The 23,691-nt window shown below is 44.0% G+C and overlaps 1 protein-coding gene across 5 annotated transcripts in view; it reads right to left on the bottom strand.

Moving 5' to 3' along the window:
• Window positions 1–23,691, bottom strand: part of Gnb1 (G protein subunit beta 1) — a 73,343-nt gene that overhangs the window by 30,814 nt on the left and 18,838 nt on the right. For all 5 annotated transcript variants that reach the window (XM_074081576.1, XM_074081575.1, XM_074081577.1 and 2 more), the window contains exon 2: window positions 5,978–6,026. The gene's annotated coding sequence lies outside the window, so the exon portion shown is untranslated. The remainder of the gene's footprint in view (window positions 1–5,977; window positions 6,027–23,691) is intronic.

Here is a 23,691-nt window from a genome sequence, read left to right as displayed (position 1 = left end):
AGCCAGCCCAGGCAAATAGTTCGAGAGACCCTGTCTCAAAATTACCCAACACACACAAAAAAACCAGGGTTGGTGGAGTGGTGCAAGTGACAGAATGCCTGCCTAGCCAGTGGGGAGGTCCTAAGTTCAAACCCCAGCACCATAAAAAAACAAATAAAAAACTCTAGTACTAGAGTTAGAATTCAAGGGGTCACTCTTGCTGGATAGGCGCTGTACTACTTGAGCCATTTATTACCCTAGCTTGGTTTGGGCTTTTTGATTTCTTTTTTTTTTTTGAGACTATGAACTCCAGACCCTCCTGCCTCAACCAGAGTGCTGGGATTACAGGTGTGCCACCATGCCCAGGGAGTTGGTTTTGATAAGGATTCAATCCCAAATTTGTTTGAACATCTAGATGGCAAACCTTGGGACTTATATATTTATGATGTTTTGGTGTTGTTTGTTTTTTGTGGGGGCAGTACTGGGGTTTGAACTCAGGGTCTCATGCTTACAAGGCAGGCACTCTACCACTGGAGCCACTCCAGCCGGCCCTATATCTATGTTTAAAAAGTGACTAAAACTGATATTCAAGAATGTTCTTTTCAGTCCTTTCTCCTCCTGGCCAAAGCACCCACATCTTCTATTAGCCCCTCTCCCCACAAATCATAGCTCACCTTGAGGAATCTCATGACTCTGAACCCAGAGCCCAGCTTTCCTTCCAGTATTCCTAACTTCTTTACCATATGGTATGATTTCAAAAGTGGTCAGAATTAGGTGCCAGTGGCTCATGTGTTTTGGGAAAACAGAAATAATGTACAATAATTGTGTACTTTTCTTGAGACTAAAGAGTTCCTTTAATTGAAAAAATTGAAAAAAATTAGAACCGGGTACCAGTGGCTTACATCTATAATCCTAGCTACTCAGCAGAGATTAAGAGGATCTCGGTTCAAAGCCAGCCTGGGCAAATAGTTCAAGAGACCCTGTCTTGAAAATAGCCAACAAAAAAGGGTTGGTGGACTGACTCAAATGGTAGAGTGCCTACCTAGCAAATGTGAAGCCCTGAATTCAAACTCTGGTAGCACTAAAGGAAACAAACAAACAAAGTAAGGTGGAGCAGAGCACCAGAGCATCCATGCAAACAGAATGGATGAGTGCTTTTGTTAACGTGGTGAAAGGTGGTCTCATCAGGCAGTGATGACTTACTCGTGGTGAACAGTCTGCATCAAGTATGGTCCTTTCAAAACTGATTAAGTCCTGCAGGCCTCCCCAATAGATAGGAACCAGAAGCCGACTGAGGATCAGCCAACACCCAAGTTCCTCCTGAATGTGTCTAGCTTCTTGCTCAATAGCCTTGAGTCCTTAAACCCCGCCTACCCTGAGCATCTTCTGTACAGTGGGAACAGTATAGCCCGCTGGCTTCCTGATGAAGCTAGTGTCAGGGTGAGCCCCAGACCTACAAACACCTATTTACTTGCTTTGCTCTTGTTTACTAAGCATCTTTATGGAACAGGGCACACGGTGGTAAAAAGGCATGCTCCCTGTCCTTAAGAACCATGGCAAAATCTAGAGGCATGACAGCCCAATGTCTACCTGAAGAGCTGATTCACAGAATCTGTGATTGCACCATTTAAGAGTCCAAGCACTGTGGTTCCCCCAGGGCTGCTCTGTGAAGGCAGTGGTCTCAGAACATCATACCCCCACCACAGGTCCCACTGATTGTCCACATAGTTGACACGAGCAAATGGACTCACAGACTAGTTGAAAACTACCACTACGAGACAAAACCTAGATTCCAACTCAGCTACCACCAGGCTGGGCTCCCTAAAATAATCTGTAACTGGCTGGTGATGATCAAAGGACCCAAAAAAAATAATCTCACTTCCTGTACAGCCTGCTTCCTATCACTCATTTGGACCAGTACTCATTGCACAGATGTGATGGGCTATGAAGACTGTTTTCTTCTTACTGCAGGTACTTGGTAGTTTCTCTACCTATAGAGGAAACATCTCAAAATGACTTCCTCATTAACACACTAACCTTTGCTGTGTTTACCGCAGCTTATATATCTCTTCTAGCCAGTCCCGCTCCCAAACCTCATGCTTTCCACCAAAGCAAACACAGTATAAGCTACACATTCATTTCTAATTCCCAGTGGCCTTTAATGTAAAATGAAATGGTCGGGGTTTTTTTTTTTTTTTTTTTTTGCAGTACTGGTTTGAACTCAGGGCCTCACACTTGCTAAACAGGTGCTCTACTACTTGAACCACCCCACCAGCCCTGTTTTGTACTGGGTTTTTATTTCCTAGATAGGGTCTTGTGAACTATTTGCCTCGGGCTGACCTCAAACCACAATCTTCCTGAGTAGTTAGTATTACAGGTGTTAGCCACGAGCATCTGGCTGAAACATTAATTTTAATAAAATATTCTTATCCAATATATCAAAAGTATTACTTCAACATGTAGTCAACATAAAGCAATTACAAAAGAGGGCTTTCACAGTCATTTCTCACATGACATCTTAAGATCTGCTGCATCTTAAAGTTCAATTGAGACTAGTGACATGTCAAATGTTATCTGTGGCCACATGCTACCTTGGTGAACAGCACAGCCTTCCTGTCTAAGGATTCACAGACCTTCCTGCAGATGAGGTGACTTGCTGCAACACCTGTCCAAGGAGCAGGAGCCAGGTCAGCCTGGCACAAACCATCCATTACCAATGCAGAGACAGAGAACAATGAGGCCTTCCTGGCTCCCAAGTGTCACTTTCTTCATGCTCAATTACCTACCAGATATGAGCAATTTAGGTACGAACAGCAATTAGGGCTTAGAGGTATGGCTCAAGAGGTAAAGCACTGCCTAACAAGTGCAAAACTCAGAGTTCAAACTCCAGTGCCACCAAAAACAAAAACAAAAACATCAATTCATGTGAGCCAAGGAAAATCACTGCTCAGGGAGCAGGCTGGAAATAGAGGAATGACCATCTGACTCTTCAGGAGGCCTCATGTCCTTCCATGTCACTCACCCCCTGCTGACCTCATCCGTCCATCCATTCATCCATTCATCCATCATTGTGTAGTCTAGGTGAGCCTCAAACTTTCAATCCTCCTGCCTCAGCCTCCCAAGTGCTGGAATTATAGGCATATACCTCGATACCCAGCTAACCTGGCTTCTTTCTGCTACCAGGGTTCAACACAGAACCTAGCGTACTCTAGATGATCAAAAACCAGTCAACAAATACACCACCTTCAGACATGTTGAGGCCAAACAGAAAGCCCCACTTTAGTATCTCAGAGCCAAGCCTTGTATACGATTGATGGAGTCTTAGAAATGAATGACATCTACCCAGAAGGAAGATCTCACAGGACAGCAGCAGGAAAACTGAGAACCACACAGTACACAATACAGGAGGCTAACCCCGGGAACCTTTTATAAGGGCCCATAAATCCTCAGTACTGGGGAAGACTCTACTCTCCAGCACAGTTTACACACACACTTCACTTAATCCATGAAGGACAGTGTTTTAATTAGCATAGGTAGGTCCATGGTACTTAACAACCCTGCTGGTGGGAGGTAGCACAATAGTCTGCAGTTGGAAAGTCACAGCCCAGGGTCCCAATCCCAATTTACCTCTCATAACCAGGTGACCTTAAATAAGCCTCCTAAACTCTCTATGCCTGTTTACTGTCTGAAGGTGGAAATGGTGATACTGACTGCTACAAAGAGTCAACGAAAACCAACATGCACCACTACAGCCAAGACTCATTGAACATGACCCGAGAGCAGTTATAGAAAGACTGACCCGAAGGGCTGGAGGCATGGCTCAGCAAGGCCCTGAATTCAAAGCCCAGTACCACCAAAGGAAAAAAAAAAAAAGACACACACCAAGAAATGTTGATCTGAATATTTTAAGTAATGGTTAAAAATATACCTCCCCCTATGCCTGCTACTTTTCCCACCTAGTCAGAAGAGTAACCCTTCTGCAAAAACATTCTGAATACCTGCAGCACTAGCAGGACCCAAGTTCATCAGACCTTGAATGGAGTGATCACACAGCTTTCTCATTGTTTGGTGTCATCTAACACTGTTATTGAGGTGGGACATACAAGGAATATTACAATTTAAAACATCTGGACATGTGCACACCCAGGAAATCATGACCATATTAGGTAATGCACACATCCACTAACTGCAAAGTTTCCCGTGTCCCTGTTGTCCCTCCCTCCAAGTTGCCCCATTCCCAGGGAACCATGAATGAGCGTTCTATCACAAAATATCAGCCTACATTTTCTAGAAATTTATGTTCATGGAATCATAAAGTAACAGTCTGGCTTACTCCTTTTAGCATAATTACTTTGAAATTCACACATGTTGCTGCATGTACAAGTCTTTCATTTCTTTAGGTAGAACACCCGGGAGGGTTATGGCCAAACCACAATTAGGTATGTGTTTAACATTTTAAGAAACTACCATGCTGTTTTCAAAATGGGGTGGGAGGTTCTGTTGATTCATAGTCCCAACACTCCAATCCAAAATGGAGGAAGTTCTAGCTCCTCAGAACCTAACCAATGCTTGGTCTTTTAGTTACCCTAAGAAATCTGTAGTGGATGTCAGTGTTTCAAATTGCATTTTCCTAATGTCTAATGATTTTGAACATCTATTCATCTGCTTTCTTTGTACATGAAGCACCTATTCAAGTTACTTGCATCTTTTAATTTGGATGTTTTCTTACTGAGTATTGAGAGTTTTTGCATACTCATGACAGCCATGCCGAGCACTGGTGGCTGATGTCTATAATCCTAGCTACTTGGGAAACAGAGGATTAGGCAGATCAAGGTTCAAATCCAGCCCTGGCAAATAGTTTGTGAGACCCTATCTTGAAAAAACCCAGCACAAGCCTAGCAAGCATGAGGCCATGAGTTCAAACCCTAGAACTGAGAGAGAGAGAGAGAGAGAGCGAGAGAGAGAAACCTCGAGAGAGCTCATGGACCTATTATCAGGTGTTGGTATTCCAACTAACAATTGATTTTGGGGGGTGGGGGAGTTTCATGTTTCCTAATAAAAAAAGATGGAGAAACACTGTTCTAGTCCAGAGCACAAATCACAATCTCCTGAAACCTTAAGTCTTCTGCTGAACACTGAATAGAAACTGCTTCTTGTTCTCTCTCTCTTTTTTTTTTAAGAGGCTGGCCTAACCTCTTGGGCTCAAATGGGCCTCTTGAGTAGCTGGGGCTATAGACATGTGCCAGCGCTGAATGGAAGCTTTTTAAGAAAGCATCTTAGTGAGGATCAATTTATTCTGAAAATCAAGTTTGGAATTTTGGACAAAAAAAGGGGGCTCCTGTAGTCTCAGGTACTCAGGAGACTAAGGTAGAAAGATCAACTAAGTCCAGGAAGTTGTACAGTCTGAGCAACATAACAAGACCCAATTCTTTTGGTTTGTTTGTTTATTTGTTTATTTATTTATTTATTTATTTATTTATTTTGAGGGAGAGAAGAGAGGAGGGAGAAAGGCAAAACTGTGTAACAATAACAACAACAACAAAAACCTAGTTTATTAAAGAAATCCTGAGTTAGGGTGTTGCTCAGTGGTAGAGTATACACTTAGCAGGCATGAGCTTTGGATTCTACCCACAACATCCACCTCCACACACACAAGTAAGAAACTGTGAAGAAAAAATTTAAACATTGTAGTTTTTTTTTTGTTGTTTTGGTGGGGGTGGTTTGAACTCAGGGCTTGGCTTGGAACCAGAGTTTGAACTTAGGGCTTCAGGCTTGCAAAGCATGTGTTCTACCACTTGAGCCTGACTCCAGTCCATTTGCCCTGCTTATTTTGGCAGTAGGGTCTCATGAACTATTTGCCTGGACTGGTCTCAAAATGCAATCCTTCCAGTCTCAGCCTCCCAAGTAGCTAGGATTGATTACAGGTGTGAGCCATCGTGCCCAGCTTAGAAGCTGTATTTTAAAAACCGATGAGTATCAAATATATACGTGAACTTACCTTGATTCAGAAGTGCTTCCAATCTGATCTCCAACACATGTAAGTTTGTCTGTAACAACAGAAAATAGAAAAGATTATGTTTATATGGTATTCAGGTTATGACCAAAATGTACCATTTGGCTCCTCGGTGCAGAGCACTCTGTCCACATCTCTAAAGGTCACTGGCGGGCTATTCCCTAGCTCTGGGTAATCCTACATGGGGACATTTCCAACCCACACTGTTCCACCTGCTGCCTTGGCCTGCTGTCCAGGAAGCAGTCTGGAATGACCACAGAGGTCACAGAGGAGGCTCTTGACCCATCTCAACACATCAGTCAGAATGGAAATGTTCAATTATAATTTCTTCTGAAACATCTCCTTGCACTTTCCCAGAAAATAGGCTCCAAACATGTAAAGATATTTTGTAATATTCTCCCCACATGAACTGTGTGAAAAGACCACTTCTGGCCATCCCACAGGTTACCTACCACCCACTCATCAATTCAGGAACTTCTGGATCTACAAACCCGCATGCACACACACCTAGTCAGGGGTCAGGAGCCCCCCAAACACACACCAACTGTGAATTCTAAGGCATTTACTTAACAAAGTTTAACCTTGAAATGATCCTGTAAGCGCGTGCATCTCTGGTAGTAAAAGTGGCTATGGCAGGAAAACACTTGGGACAGTTCCTTGAAAAGTTAAACATGTAATTACCGTTTGACTCAACAATTCCACATTGAGACATATACCCAAAAGAACTGAAAACAAGAGCAGAGCATGGTGAGGCATGCCTATAAACCCAATGCTTCCGTAATTCCAGCACTCCAGAGGCTGGAGCAAGAGGATGGCAAGTTCACAGTCAGCCAGAGCTATATCAAAATAAGGACCCAATACAAGTACACATTATGGTCACAGAAGTCACAATTACTAGCCAGAGGCATATCAGTCAGTCACAAGGAACAAACCAGATGCTACAACATGGATGAACCTCGTAAACACTGTATTCAGTAAGGCAGCCAGACACAAAATGCTGCATTACAGTTACATGACTGCATTTATGAGCTATCCAAAGGAGGCAAACGGTGCTTGCCAGGGGGCTGTGGATACCGGGTTTCCTTTGTGGGCGATGCAAATGTAGAATCAAGTAGAGGAGGAGGTTGCACAGCATTGTGAACATACTAAATTCTACTGAATTGTTCTCTATTAAATGGTTTAATTTTATACTATGTGAACTTCACCCCAAAAAAGAAAAGGTGGGTGTGGAAGTAGAAGTTGTGGAACACAGAAGTTAAACAGTAAATGCAAACTATCTCTGCCTCAAGAGACCTCGCTGCAAGGAAAGTCCCACCAGTGCATGTCTCAGGCATTAACTTCCCTTGCTCTGAACCAGGTTTTCAACCTGGCACCACTGATGTGATTTTAGGTGAGGTTATTCTTGGTTGGGGGGTTGTCCGTTGCTGTTAGGTGGCTCAACAGTGGCCTGGCCTCTGTCCTCCAGGTGTCAGCAGCAGCTGTGCCCAGCTGCAACCACTACCCGGTGTTCCCAGGAGGCAATACTGGCCTAGGTGAGACTTTTTCCTCTAAAGCGAGAGTAATAAATTATTCCTCTGTAAATATAGACACTTCCAGGCATTTTTTCACAGTAAGAGATAGGTATGAAAAGAAAAATGGGGGGAGATGGGATGAGAAAGAGTAATAGAGGGGCACTGAATTTGATCAAATGTATTATGTGGTGTGTGCATAAAGAAAAAAAAAAACAAGCTGGGTACAGGACTTCAAGCCTGTAATCCTAGTTCCCTGGGAGGCTAAGATTGGGAGGATTGTGGTTTGAGGCCAGCCAGGGTAAAATAGTTTGCGAGCCCCCATCTCCAAAATAACCAGAGCAAAATGAGCTGGAGGTGTGGCTCAAGTGGAGTTCCTACTTTGTAAGCACAAAGCTCTGAGTTCAAACTTTGGTCCTGCCCTTCCCCCAAAAAAGTAAACAAATAGAAGGGAAAAAAAAGAAAAACTAGTCACAAAAATAGATCCTGGTGTGCTCTATTTGAAATGCCTAGATTGCCTTGTGGCTGAAGTCATAAAGCAGAGTTCAAGTTCCCTCTTCTTTCAGAAGAAAGTAAGTGACGACATGTGCATTGTGCTACCTCCGGCTTTTATATCAAGGTTTTGGCAGAGTAAGTATACTGCTTGCTGTCCCACCAGAGATCCTCTGTGAACCTCTGAGCCTAGATTCCAGACAGCACTCTCAACTCATTCTGGCTAAAAAGGAGAGTCCTTCCACTGACTACCCAGTACACAGCATTAATAGCTGAGAACAATATTACTGGTCCCACAATAAGGTGAGCCTAAGCCAGGAGTACCATCCTTAAAGAAAACTGGGGACTTAATAAAAGCAAAGCCTACTAGATACTGAAGTATTATGGCCAGAGCCTATGGCCAGGCACCCCAGGCAGGTGGGTGGGAGAAGGACCACTGCCAGCTAGGAAGTATGCAACAAGAGTGCGCTAAGGACTAGCTTCTGCTGGCCTGCTGTGGGTGTGCAAATACTGGCTGGGACTCTTTCATCTTTTTAAAAAGCAATCCATTGGGAAACTAGGATAAGAAAAGAGATCAATTTCAAGAAAAAGCTTTAAAGGGCAGGGGAGCTCAGTGGAACAGTACATGCTGAGCATGCAGAAGGCTCTGAGTTCCAACCCATCACCAAAAAATAAAAAAATTTATGGAACCACTTTTAGTCAAAATTTAAAATAGTTAAAATTCAAAACATCAATGAGAGTAAATGTAAATTTACCCTCAATTTTATGAGCAAATCCAGCACTCAGAAAACTTTAAATATTCCAAATTTTATCACATGGACAACAGAGCTATTTTAGATCTGTGGCAGCCTGCTCTGAAGTGTGGGCTCTGTCTTCTGTGGACAAGAAGCCTATGCACACCACACTGTGCAAGGCTTCCAGAACAGGAGAGAGAACCAGTGCAGCTCTCACTTCCTTTGCTTCCTTCCTAACACTGTTTAGGGCTGCCTCTGGCGACCTCTTATTTATTTATTTATTTATTTATTTATTTATTTATTTATTTATTTATTTGTGTGTGTGTGTGTGTGTGTGTGTGTGTGTGTGTGTGTGTGTGTGTTGTGTGTGTGGAACTGGGATTTGAGCAAAGTGGACACTCTACTGCTTGAGCCACATCTCCAGTCCTTTTTGCTCTGGTTATTTTAGAGATATGGTTCTATGAACTATTTGCCTGAGCCAGCCTCAAACTTCAAACCTCCTGATCTCACCCTCCGAAGTAGCTAGAATTACAGGAGTGATCCCCCAGTTTATCTCTCAAATGCTAATGTTTGAAGTCAGGTTTTATTGATCAAATCCTCTGAACACCTATTCATTCACAAAATACTTCTAAGCTGGGCACCAAGTGACTCACGCCTGTAATCCTAGCTACTCAGGAGGCAGAGATCAGGAGGATCACGGCTTGAAGCCAGCCCCCAGCAAATAGTTCAAGACCCTCCCTCAAAAATATCCAACACAAATAGGGCTGGCAGAGTGGCTAAAGTGATAGAAAGCCTGCTTAGCAAGCATGAAATCCTGAGTTCAAATTCCAGTACCACCAGAAAAAGAAATGCCTTTTGAATACCAATAATGTAAGAAAGTAGGCAAACGTGAGGCCTTGAGTTCAAACCCTCGTATCATACCACCCCACCTCCTCCCCTCAAAAAAATCAAGAAGGGCTGGTCTTGTGGGGGGCTCTGATTTGGAGGAAGCCTTGGAAATACATGCAATGGCCAAGAGAGAACACAGTGTAGGGGCACGAGGGACTGAATTAGAAAATGTACCACAGACCTGGCTAATTGTATGTTCTCTAGAGATTAGAGTAAAATGGAGAACCAGTAAGTTTCATCAGACCTGCATCCTGGTGCCCAGCAGCCAGGAAAAGTAACATAAGAAGCCATTTTAGTGGACATTCAACATGGGCACCTGTGGACACCTTCACACGGCCTTCAGAAATTCAACTGCAAGGTAGTCCATTTTCATGGTTGTATTTGGTTAGATTTCCAAAGAAGGCATTGCTATGTTAAAGATTGGGTGCCTTAGGCTGGGTGAGGTGGGACATGCATGTAATCCCAGCACTGAGGCAGTAGCATTACAAGTTCAAGGCCAGCCTGGGCTATCGCAACACCTTGTCTCAAAAACAACAAAAAAATATACATACAAAAAACCCCCAGAAGACTGGGAACCTTTTTCCAAGGTTCTTGAAAAAAAATCAATTGAGCCTATATTTTGCCTCTGTAGAGCTAATTTGGCAATGTCAACTATTAGTGTGACTAACTTCTTTGTACGTGTACATTTTAGCCTGAGACTGTAAGTATCAAATACTGTATTTGATGGTATCAATCTTTAATATTTTTCATAATCTAGAAACTGAATCCTCTTGAGCATTTTTGGGGATTGGTACTGGGATTTGAACTCAGGGCCTCCTGCTTGCTAGGCAGGCACTCTACCACTTGAGCATGCCCCAGCCCCTTTTTAGAATTTGTTAAAAGCTGCATGAAATTTCAAATCAAGCCAGGTGCCAGTGCTCACACCTGAGATCACAGCTACTCAGGAGGCAGAGATCAGGAGGATTGTGGTTCAGGGTCAGCCCGGGAAAAGAATTCACAAGACCCTATCTTGAAAAAACTCATCAAAAAAAAAAAAAGGGCTGTGGAGTGACTCAACGTGTAAGGCCCTGAGTTCAAACCCCAGTACCAAAAAAGAAAAAAAAAGATTTTGAAATCAAGCTAGGTGCAGGTGGCTCAAGCCTACAATCCTAGCCATTTAAGACTGAAAACAGGAGGATCACAGTTCGAGGCCAGCACAAGCAAAATAACCAGAGCAAAGTGGACTGGAGGTGTGGCTCAAGCAGTATAGTGCCTGTTTTGCAAGCATGAGGCTCTGAGTTCAAACGCCAGACCCACCAAAAAAAAAAAAATTCAAATCAAGTTGGGTATGATGGTGTAGGACTTTAATCCCCGCTCTTGCAGGAGGATTATGAGTTTGAGGCCAGTCTGGACCATATAACAAGACCCTGTCTCATAACTTAAAAAAAAAAAAAAAAAAAAAAAAAAGGTAAAATAAAATAAGGCAAAGGTACATTTGTTGGGAATGATTTCTTCTATGCAACATAACCCCAAGATGGAAGAATAAATAAGTACACATCATTATTTATCTACAATTCTGAGCATGAAGCTGAGTTCAAACCCCAGCACTTCAAAAAGAAAAAGAAAAGGAAAAAAACTTGTGGATTCAAGACCAAAACAGAACAGATACACGGCAAAGGTGGGGCTATTCTGAGGGCAAAAAAGAACAGTTAGAGAGGTCTGAAAGTTAAGCTCCACGTTGGTGTGTGTATGTACAACAGAGCAAAATGAATTAAGACACAATGTACTTGAAAGAAGGGCTCAGAGAGCAGAGAAGGAAGGTGAAATGTAGAACAGGTGAGGGTGAGGAAGAGCCCTCTGGGTTCTGTGTAAACTGACATTCTTTATGGATTCCTGTGAGTATGCTAACATACACACAAACATATACGTTCACATCTCCTGACTCTTGGTCAGCTGAAGGCATGTGGAAGCAAAGACCATATATTGATTGTGCAAAAACTATTCCTATTAAAGAGCCTCAGGGCTCCTTTGAGAAATCATTCACTGAAGTCTAACACAGGAAATAATCTTGGTGTGGCAGAATGGAAGGAAGTACGTCAAGACTAAAAAGACCATGATAAAAACACATGCCAGACCAGGCGTGGTGGCTCAAGCCTGTAATCCTAGCTACTCAGGAGGGACAGATGGGGAAGATCAAAGTTTGAGACCAACCTGGGCAAAAAGTTCACAAGACTCCATCTCAACCAAAGGCTGGGAATGATGGTACATGCCTGTCATCCCTAGTTACATTAGGAAAACCACAAATAGGACAGCTGTTCAGGCCACTCAGGCCAACCCAAACAATAAAAGGACATCTTATCTCAAAACTGACCAAAGCAATTAGGGCTGGTGTCACAGTTCAAGTAATATAGTGCCCACCTAGCAAGTGTGAGGCCTGAGTTGAGCCCCCAGAACCACCAACAAGAGAGGGGGGGGGGAAAAAAGAGCCAGGGCTGGGATGTAGCTCAGTAGTTGCCAAGTGCTCATCTAACAACCTCAAGGCTCTCAGTTCGGTCCCCAACACTCCTGGTGGGGGAGTGAGGAGGGGGACAACAGGAAACAGGACTTTATATAAAAAGTATATAAAGTATAAAACACTCTCCTAAATTCTAGTTCTAGCAAATTACCAAACTTGAGAAGGCATCATAGGAGACCCTAACTTGTCTCCACATTAACTTGCAGTCAGTTAATGAGGAGTGCAGGTGGCCCAGGGCACCCTAAATATTCGTTTGTCCTAAGAAGAGAGGGGAGCCTTGCTGGAGAGTGCACCCGACCGGGAACCCTAGCATCAGAAACTTGCAGTGTGCAGTAGGGATTTTATAGATTTCTGTCAACAGAACATCCTTTCTCACAGAGCGACCAGCTCCTCTGGCAATGAACCCCACAGCTTGTGTCTAAAAAAACGCTCTCTTCAACCTTTCCTTTAGAAAACTATGTTCAGTGGGTATGGAATGCTGGATGGAGAATCCAGTCCTTTCAGGACATTACTCAACCGTCTTCTCAACGCACAGTTCCTAACAAAAAAGGTGGGATATGGGTGGGCACCAGTGGCTCACACCTAATCCTAGGAACTCAGGAGGCAGAGATCAGGAGTATCGTGATTCAAAGCCAGCCCCAGCAAATAATTCAAGAGACCTTATCTCAGATAAAAACCATCACAAAAAAGGCTGGTGGAGTGGCTCAAGGTATAGGCCCTGAATTCAAACACTAGTATCATCATAAAAAAAAAAAAAAAAGAAAAAAAACAGTGGGATAATTCCTTGTTTCTCTTTACTAAACCTACCTTCAAAACATTCTTTTTCAGCAGTTTGACTTTGATATGTCTGGGTATGGTCTCTTGAGGTTCACAGACCCTGGTTAGTAGTCTTCATTTAACTGAAAAATTCTTAACCACCGGCTCTTCAAACATTCCTTCTGCCCCTCTTCTTTCTTGGACCCCAATTACATACATGTTAAACAATGTGTTATTGCCCACTGCTCTTGAATACTATGCTGTCTTTGTTGTGGCAATTCCCTTTTCTACTCACTGACCTGACATCACTTCCACCAATTCCTTTTTGGACCATGCTATAAGCTGAAGAAAATGTCCATCTGTGATTTTAATCTCTACCATTTCCTTTCAGTGCTTTTCTGTAGCCTCCATCTTTTGAAATGCTCCATTTTTTCATGCATAATACATCTTTTTCTTTAAAGCTTTTGTTTGTTTGGCAGTACAGGGATTGAATTCAGGGCCTCACACTTGCTAGACACATGCTCTACACTTAAGCCATACTCCCAGCCCTTTTTTGTAAGGGGTTTTTTCTAGATAGGGTCTTGTGAACTATTTACCTGGGTGATCCTCCTGATCTCTGCCATCTGTAACTAGGATACAGATGTTAAGCCACTGGCACCTGGCAACATTAAAGCTTTTTTTGGGGGTGGGGGGATGGTTCTGGGGTTTCAACTCAGGGCCTTGCATTTGCTAGGCAAGCACTCTATCACTTGAGCCAGTCCATCAACCCCATTAAAGCTTTTAAAATACTAATCACACTTTACAGTCCCCATTGGCAGTTCTCATCTCTTACAGAGCTCATCGACTTCTTTGATTTCTTTAACTCTTGACTCCAGTTCACTTTTTTGTATGTCTCATGATTTTTTTACTGGTGCCAGAGAACAACAGAAACCGAAGTAAGCAATCTCTCCAGAATCAATACACTGTTCCTTTGCAAGGCAATAGTTGTGTGGGGGTCAGGTCAATGCAGGCTTTGGTCCAGCTGGGTCTGAGTCCTGTAATCCTCAGTGCACCAAAGGCTCAAATTCTCCAGTGACAAGCTGCCTTGAACTTTATAGCACCAGAACACTTTCCTCATAGACTAGTGACCAAAGAGGAACCCTTGCTGCTTGCACCTGTTACAGACCAAGACAGAGACAGAAAAGCAAACCACACAACTCCTGAAAGCTCAGATTCACGTGAAGATAAGCACAGCTTTACAGGCTGCCTCAGACTGAGGACAAAACTTTACTTTGGCAAATAAAAGGCAGATGTCTGCGAAGGGGGCTTCGAAAGTAGACCGACACACTGTGATGAGTGTGTAAAGGATGATCCCACTGTCACAGCCTCCTGCCCTGAGTGAAGAGCAGGTCATTGAAGTTGGGACACTTGCTCCAAAGCCTCAGTACTCCACCATGCAGTGCCGTCTATGGTTCTTCAAGGACTGTCTTCTCATGACTCACTTGAGGTTCTGTGTGCACACGGGCCAGCCAGACTGCCAGTGCCACACCGTACAACCATTTCACACATTTGGATACTGGAGTCTCATGTTTGTCCCACATTTCTTGAGACCCTGAAAAAATGGAAGAACATACTGTGGCTTCCATTGCAACATCAAGGTCTGAGGTAAGCAGAGCTCTGATGACTCCCTCCTAAGTAGTCTGGCTAAGCTCAACTGCTGAATAGCATTATTTCTAAAGCACTCAGTTATGTTCAAATTACCTGTGCTTTCTGTGTTCACTGCAAGCTCCCCACCCCCAGCAGCCACTTCACTGTGGTGTACACATGGGATACAGTAAACCTTTGGGGAAAAGTTGTATTGGAAAGTCTTTTTTTTTTTTCTTGCCCTAAAGAGTAGTAACTATGTATTATGACCAGAAAAGACATAACTTCCTTCCAACTTTAGTTTTACCCCGGTTTAAAAAAAAAAAAAAAAAAAGCATCCATGTTTTCACATTCACACTCTCCAGAGAAACAGCAAGTCTTTCCCTTCCAAATCCACTGAGGGTCCCGCCACTCCCCTCCAACAGACCAAAATCTTCTCCCACAGAGTTGCCACTGTATCCCATCAATGCCCCCTCGCCGCCTGGTGCTCACCCCATACCCAGCCTCCTCCCAGCTCACTAGCTCTTCCTAGCCTACCACTAATCTGCATCTCCACCCCCCCTTTTCTTCTTCAATCCATTTTAATATTACTGCCTAATTTATCTTCCTGAAGGACAGCTCTGACATGTGACTCCTCCGCTCCAAAGTCTTCAGATATTCCTACAGAAGAAAACCAACCTTCTTAGCTTAGCTACTTCAGAGCCTCTGCCTTATCAACCACATTCCCAGATGCTCCTCCTCAAGTGGTCTGAGTCAGGAGATCCAGAGAGGCCAAGTGCCAGGTGACTGCACCACTCTACCAGATCTGGACCACTAATCTCTAATTGCTAGAAACCTTTTTGGCTTGAACAATTAGAAACAACTTAAAAAAAAAATTGTCCCTAGTCAAAAAGGGGGGTGGGGTGGGACTGAGAACCAGTAGCTCATGCCTGTAATCCCAGCTACTCAGAAGGCAGAGATCAGGAAGATCAAGGTTTGAAGCTGGCCCAGGAAAACAGTTCCTTGAGACCCCATCTTGAAAATACCCAACACAAAAAAGGGCTAGTGGAATGGCTAAAGTGGGAGACTGCCTGCCTAACAAATGTGAGGCCCTGAGTTCAAACTCTGGTACCAAAAAAACAAAACAAAAAACAACACACTTCCCAAGTTTTAGTAGCCAAAGACATGAGTGTTGTATTTTCTGTAAGAACCGGCGCGAAGCACAGAAAGTATTCTGATTTGGACTCTAAGCAGCTTGTGCTTTAGAAGGGAACTAAAAGGAAGAAGGAACTTCGGAAGCCATGCCTCAGGCTACTGGGGGGTCCTCTGTGTTTTGTGGCCACTGTGGGAGAAGCACCTTGAGAGGCTGACCTTGTGCCAAGCAGCAGTTAGGGCCAGGGTGAGAGAAGCAGGAATGTATGCTTGGAGCTGAATACATATGTAACAGTAACAGTACTAAAACAGAATTGCTAAAACATAAACCCATAATAAAAAGGCCAGGGCTCACATGTGTGGCTTTCATTCACTCACTCAACAACTATTTACCAAGCTCCTACCATAGCAGGCATTGCAGCTGCAACTCACAGAAAATGGGACTTGGCTCTGTTGTTAGGGAGCTTACTTCCCAGTTGAGGAAGGCACAAAGTAGAACTGGGTAGATGCGGATCGTTAACAAAGGGTGGGCAAAGAAGGTCGCTCTCCTGTGCTGACATCTAGGCAGAGTTCTAAGGAACAATCAGTAGTATAAAGTTCCTAGACTTGGACTTATTCCCACTAATCAAGATGTCTTAACTGAGCACAGGAGGCTGAGGTAAGTACATCATTTGAGGCCAGGAGTTCCAATCTGGTCTGAACTACATAGTGAAGACTTTATTTAAAAACAAAACACAACAATATCTTACCTACCTAAAATAAATGCTGACAAACTCTGCCACTTCTATGTTGGGACAATAAATTAACTTGTCTCCATTCCTGGAATGCTTAGTCCAACTGTTACTTCTCTCTTAAGTTTGACAGTTATGGAGACTTGTGGGGGAGGACTCAGTAATGGGGTGCTTGCCTAGCATGCAAGAAGCCCTGGGTTCTCTTCCAAGGCTTGCAAAAAAGAGGGGAAGGAATCACAGTAAAGAAGCTGAAACACTCACTACAAAACCTGTTTTAAGGAAGATACACACATTTCTGTTCAGCCCCAGATTTTCCTTCCTAAGCTTTAAGCATGCAAATATTCCAGTAAGATAGAATTCATTTGCTGTAGAAATTTGCCAAGAAACTTGCTGAGGGGCTGGGGGCGCTGGGGCTGTTGCTCAAGTGGTAGAGTGTCTATCTAGCAAGTACAAGGCCCTGAGTTTAAATCCCAGTACTGCAAAAGCAGCTTGCTGAATGTAAGAAAACCAGGTTATGAAGCCAAATTCCATCCAAGTTATTTACTAATGAAGAATGACTAAAAGCAAGTGCAACAGGAATAGTAAACATTAGGTCCCTGAATTTTCAGGTGAGGAAGGTGAACCTCAAACCTAACCTGGGTAAGGGAGCCACCTGGTGTTTGTTTTCTTGGCTACGGGGCACCACAGGAGTGGACAAGTGACCTCCTTAGCCTCACAGAGAACTGAAGGTGCTGTTGAGGGTAGGAGGAGCAGAAGGGTCTAGAGCATAGCTCCTGCTCAGCTCTGTACCCAGCTCCCCACTGCATGCTGAGTACTGTATTTGGGGCAGAGCAGCAACCCAAATGTTTGCTTAGCAACAAACTTTCTCCTGTCATGAACTTGTTTGCCTCCTCCCAATACTACCTAATACACTCTGGTGATAAACTGGGCCAAATGAAAATGTACGTTCTAACAACAGTTCATTTTTCTTTTAAAACCAAAACCCTATGGGGCATAGTGGATCTTGTCTGTAATCTCAGCACTTAGAGGCAAATACAGGATGTCTGTGAGTTTGAGACCAGCCTGGCCTACATAGTTCAAGGCCAGCCTGAACTGCATAGCAAGACCTTATTTCAAAAAGTGCAGAAGCTGGGTGACAGTGACTCACGCCTGTAATCCTAGCTACTCAGGAGGCAGAGATCAGGAGGATCAGGATTCAAAGCCAACCCAGGCAAATAATTCTTGAGACCCTATCTCAAAAAACCCTTCACAAAAACAAGGCTGGTGGAGTGCCTCAAGGTGGAGGCTCTGAGTTCAAGTTCCAGTACTGAAAAAAGAAAAAAAGTGCAGAGGCTCACACTTGTGTAATTCCAACTACTTGGGAAGCAGAGATCAGGAGGATTGTGGGTTGAGGCCAGCCCAGGCAAAAAGTTAGTGAGGCTCCATCTCAATCAATAAGCCAGGCACGGTGGTGCACATCTGGGATCCAGCTATGCAGGAAGCCACAGGCAGGAAAACCGAAGTCCAAGGCCAGCCCAGGCAAAAATGCAAAAATCTTACCTGAGAAATAATTCAAGCAAAACATGGCTGGGGACATGGTTCAAGTGGTAGAGTACCTGCCTAGGAAGCACAAAGCCTTGAGTTCAAGCCCCAATACCTCCATAAATAAACAAACATAAAAAAGTGAAATTTAAAATAACATTGATTCAGAAAAGACAGGAAAGAGCCATGTATTGAACCTTCTGACAGAGGCACCTTAGAAACAACTAAAAATGTCAGGTGTGTGGACAGTATACTCTGATTTTTAGTTACTTCATGCTTTTCACCAAGTAAATAAACTGTCCAATATGTCTCAAAATCATGTTTACAAGGAATAAACCTTAAAGAAAAAAATGGGTATTAATAACTTACATCATTTGAGAAATGATTAATTCTAGAAATTAAAAATTAAAACTCCTCTTGATTCCTTCCCCACCCTGTTGCCCCCCCAGTATTTACCTAGTCTAGCTAAGGCTTTCAAAGTGGGAAAGAAGTGGACTCTGGCAGGACCAGAGGACAGGAAGCACAGCTGGGCCGTAAAAAGGCAATGGAGGCAGAGTCAGGATCCAGGCAGGCTACTCACAGGACCTTCCTCTACATCTTGTGGTGCCCTTTCCCTACTCTGCTACCATCCTCCCTCTTAACTTATCACTGTCATTTGGTCAGTAGTCCAACACAGCCTATAATTCTCCACCCCGAACCCATCAAGTGTAGCCAGGCCTGCCTGTCTCTAGGTGAGTCCCCTGTACCAGCTCACTCACTCACTGTCCTCAGGCCAGGAGAAACAGGCCACTGTGGCACTGAACAGGATGCAGTGAGTCCTGAAGGTGCTGCCTCTACTGCAGGGACAGGGATGGGGTCACTGGGAGGGAAGCACGTTGGCCAGCAACAATTGACATCTGTAATACAGTGATGAACTCCTTTCTCCAAGTTAAGTTATATAAGTCTCTATCCCTTTGCTATGCACCATCAAACTAGCTGAAGTGTGAGTCACAGCAGTATCAGACATGGGGCCAAAACACATAAATCAGGTAATAATGCAGTTCTCCAGAACACGAATGATCAACAGATAAAAGGGCCTCTAAAAATAAGAGGCAACTGTAGAATCTTTTTAATATGTTTCTGTTTAACAACATTACCGAATATCCCCACCACCTTACAAGGTTGTGTCAAAAAACAGTAGAAGGAGCTGAGTATGGTGTCACACATCTGTAATCCCAGGACTTAGGAAGCAAAAGCTGAAGGATCAAGTCCGAGGTCAGTCTGGGCTACACAATGAGGGAGAGGGAGAGGGAGAGTCCTTGAGGATGGGGAGGAGTGTGGTCTGTGGGTAAGGTTCTCAGGTGGTGGATGGGGTGCAAGACCCCAGGACTTCACCACTGAGAGCTCAGCAATGAGAAAGGCACTTAGGTCTGCTCAGTGGGCCTGTCATTAAAGTTTAGGGCTTGCTCCAGGCAACTGCCTTGTGGCTCCCTAGCCAGCTTCCCCTGGGGCAGGAGGCTCTAAATCAGTCAGGTTTCCCTAAGTACTGCTTCAGTTGGCCTTCAGGTGCTACACTGCTTGCATGGCTGGTGTGTGTCACTTGTGCTTCATTTCTAGTTAGCACCCTCTTACAGTCAGCCTATTTGAAACACTGACACTCCTTTGATTGAAAAACTAATGTCCCATTCAGATGCTTTTTGACAGCCAAAGAGGGATAGTGACTGAGTTTTGGGGAACACTGGTTATCACAACTTGGGGGGTATGCCACTGGCACTGAGGGGGTGATGCTGAGGATGCTGCTTCATACCTGCAGTGCACAAGCCAGTGTCTCTCCACACACAGGAGGGAGAAGGAGAAGGAGAGGGAGGGGGAGGGGGGAGGGGGAAGGAGAGAGAGGGCACCTAATGAAGGTAGACCCTTGGTACTTTGACAAATCAAGTATGGTCTCAGGTCACCTGCCAAGAAAAACTACAACCAGGTGCTGGTGGCTTACACCTGTAATCCTAGATAACCATAATAAAATGGAATAGAGGTGTGACTCAAGTGGTGGGGTTCCTGCTTTGCAATTGTGAAGCCCTGAGTTCAAACCCTAGTTCCATGGGGAAAAGAAAAAAGAAAAACTACAGGCTGTCTTCTAAAAGTCAACTTTTAACTACTTTTTTAGATGATAAATTAACTTCTTTCCTAGAAGCACAATGCTAGTGAGGCCCCTTTATATCATCATCCACAATCTTTCTGAACATCCCATGATCATTCCTCTGGTGACAGAAGATCCAACTCCTTCCACCTGCAGCCAGACACTTCCTTTCAGTGGGCAGAAAACCTCATGGGAACACAACGCCACCAGATCACAATGACTACTTTGGCCAACTGAGCCATTTAAATTTCAGCTCTCAAAGTTGGACAGGAAGGGAGTAGCTAGCTGGAGAAGTACACAGTCCCAACAGCAGATGGTGCTACACACTCCTGATGATGTCACATCCTAAGGGAGGGGGGCATGGCTGCTTTGATAAAAAGCAAGGACAGCATGAATACCAACATGGCACAGGAAGACAGACAGGTGTAGTCCAATTTGATTCTGAAGGTTTAGGAGCTGTACGGTCCATTAGTTAATAACTGAAGCTATTTAAGAATAAAATATTGTATGCACATATGAATAAAAGAAAAGGTAAAAAAATTTAAAAAAAGAATAAAATATATTTTCCTGCAATTTATGAGTATTATTTTTTAAATGGCTACTGAGTTCCTTAGACATCAATGCTCAGTTTTCTGACCTCACAACTGAATACAGGGAACTTTAAGTGGCATAGTGGCCAACAGTGCCATGAATTTGGAAACCTGCATGGACTCATACCGAGGTCTTACCTAACAGGCCAACAGGGCTGGGGTGGGGGGGGAGGGAAGGAAAAAGAGGAGCAAATGGGGATAGAAAAACAGAGAAGAGAAGAGAAAAAGAGGCAGGGTCCCCACAAACCTATCAGTTTTGGCTTCTCGCTAATTCCAAAAAAGCCTGACCCGTCTGCCCCTCCGCATTAGGTGTGGGCTATAAACAGGGTAACATGCTATATATTCACCAAACCCAGCAGAATCTCAGTACCAACTTATTGAAAGTCACCTCCAGGAAAAGCAGGATTTGAAATGTAGCTTTAACACCTACGAGTGGTGAGAGAAAGGCAGAAAAGGCAAAAAGACCCTGGTCAGTCCCTCTAAGCATTGTGAACAGCATGAGACACTTGCCAATGAAGGCCCCAGGACACATTTCTGTGGTGATCTGTCCCAAATGCAAGCCTTGAGTCCAATCATGGAGGAAGCCAAAATGAGGGCCCTTCTACTCTTTATTTTGCTTTTTTTTCTATTTTTTCATTTTTTAAATTTTTTTTTCAGTGCTGGGGACCAAATTCAGGGCCTTGCACTTGCCAGGCAAGTGCTCTTCCACTGAGCTAAATCCCCAACCCCTCTTCCACTCTTTAAAATGTTAGGGAGAGGGCTGGAGATGTGGCTCAAATGATAGGCCCTGAGTTCAAACCCCAGCACTGCCCAAAAAAAAAAGGAGGAAAGAAAACAGACACCTCAGTGCAACATGTTTCTAGACTCATTTGATCTGTTGTGGGGACAGTTAACACAAGATGGATGAGAAAATAGCTCAGACTATGTGAAATTCACTGTTTTTTAACAACTGAACTTCGATTAGATAAACACAGGTCCGTATCTCAAAAATACACACTGATGTACGTTTTCAGTGCTAAGGAGGAAAACTGTGAATTGTCATTCTTAATATGCTAATATTATTTTAGTGTTTTGTGTTGTTGGGGTTTTTTGTTTGGTTTTGAGATAGGGTTTTGCTATTGTAGACTGGCCTCAAATTCTCCATCCTCCCACCTCAGTCTAAATGCAGGGATTCCAGGCATGCACCACCACACCCAGCCCCCACCCCAAAGCACAGTACTAGAGCCAGCTCCTTGAGGCAGGGGAGTGGGTCTGTTTTGTTGCAAGGGGAGTGCACCTGCGGGGGCCAATTGGAACATTACCACAGCCTAAGTGGGAACACTCAGTTTCCCTCATTTACTAGTCACAGGTAAAAAGCACTCCACCTTTATGGAAGTAGAACTAATAAGACTAGCAAGAGATAAGAAATGAAGAGAGCTCAGTGGAGTACACAGGAATCACCCGTTGGGAGACTCTAAGAAATGCCACGGGGAGGGGGAGGGGAGGGAATGCAGCAGAACTCAAATCATAATGAGTTGGGTCCACACAAACAAAAGCAGGAGAAAGCATGCCTCACTTGGCCTTGCTGGCCGTGGAGCCAGACCCTCCTGTGTGTGGAGAGACACTGGCTTGTGCACTGCAGGTATGAAGCAGCATCCTCAGCATCACCCCCTCAGTGCCAGTGGCATACCCCCCAAGTTGTGATAACCAGTGTTCCCCAAAACTCAGTCACTATCCCTCTTTGGCTGTCAAAAAGCATCTGAATGGGACATTAGTTTTTCAATCAAAGGAGTGTCAGTGTTTCAAATAGGCTGACTGTAAGAGGGTGCTAACTAGAAATGAAGCACAAGTGACACACACCAGCCATGCAAGCAGTGTAGCACCTGAAGGCCAACTGAAGCAGTACTTAGGGAAACCTGACTGATTTAGAGCCTCCTGCCCCAGGGGAAGCTGGCTAGGGAGCCACAAGGCAGTTGCCTGGAGCAAGCCCTAAACTTTAATGACAGGCCCACTGAGCAGACCTAAGTGCCTTTCTCATTGCTGAGCTCTCAGTGGTGAAGTCCTGGGGTCTTGCACCCCATCCACCACCTGAGAACCTTACCCACAGACCACACTCCTCCCCATCCTCAAGGACCTCACCAGGCCCTTTCGGCACATGCACCAGAGGCCCTCTCCTCTTGAGGCACTTCTATCAAGTAGATGGCTAAACATCAGGTGTCACAGTAAGATTCCAAAGGAGACCTAAAACTGGAAAAATTTAGAAAACCTATCTATACTTCCTATGTGTGGAGTACCCCATCATTAAACTAATGTGTATTAACACACAACCGATCACAGGAATTTTTTTAAAGGAAGACAAGTTTTTCCGTGGCAGGCAGTGCTGCAGTGATTTAAAAATAACAGGGGGTGGCTAGGCACACTTGATGCACACCTATAATCCCAGCACTCAGGAGGCTGAGGCAGCAGGATTGTGAATTCAAGGCTAATCTGGACAAGACCTTAATGAGACCCTGTCTCAAAAAAACAAAAACAAAAAATAAAAAAGACAGAGTGAGAAAGGTAATCTGAGTTCCAGTTCTGCCACACCAAGAAAACAGCCAACAGGCCCAGCCTGGTCTCCTCTGCTGGTGAGAACACCCAGTGGTCACAGCTTACAGCAGGTTTTTCTGAAACATGCGGGGAGGGATATCTTGTCTTAGGTGTTGCAGACCTCAACTCAAAGCTGCTATAGTACAAAGGCAGCCACAGGCCCACTCCATTCCAATAAAACTCATCTAAGGACACCAGAAACTTAATTTCATAAATTGTACATGTCAAAAAAAAAACACTATTGTTTTTATTTTTCAACCATTTCAAAAACCGTTCCAGGCTAGTGGGCCATACAAAGAGATGGCAGGCTACCTATCTGTGACTCATGGTATAGTGTCCACCTCACAGTAGGTGGTAAATAGTCACAATCAACATCCTTTCTTGGTATTTTTAAATTTAAATTTATGTTTAAACTGATACACAGAGCTCTTGAAGAAGCTCAAGTAGTAGAGTGCATGCCTGGCAAGCGTGGGTCCTGATTTAGCCCTCCAGTACCACCAAAAAAATAAAAATAATAAATGGCCAGGAGCCAGTGGCTCATGCCTGC

The sequence above is a fragment of the Castor canadensis genome, chromosome 7, assembly GCF_047511655.1.
Source record: "Castor canadensis chromosome 7, mCasCan1.hap1v2, whole genome shotgun sequence".
In the NCBI taxonomy this organism is placed as follows: Eukaryota; Metazoa; Chordata; class Mammalia; order Rodentia; family Castoridae; genus Castor; species Castor canadensis.
The sequence above is the reverse complement of the archived record's forward strand: the minus strand, read 5'-3'. Positions and strand labels throughout refer to the sequence as shown.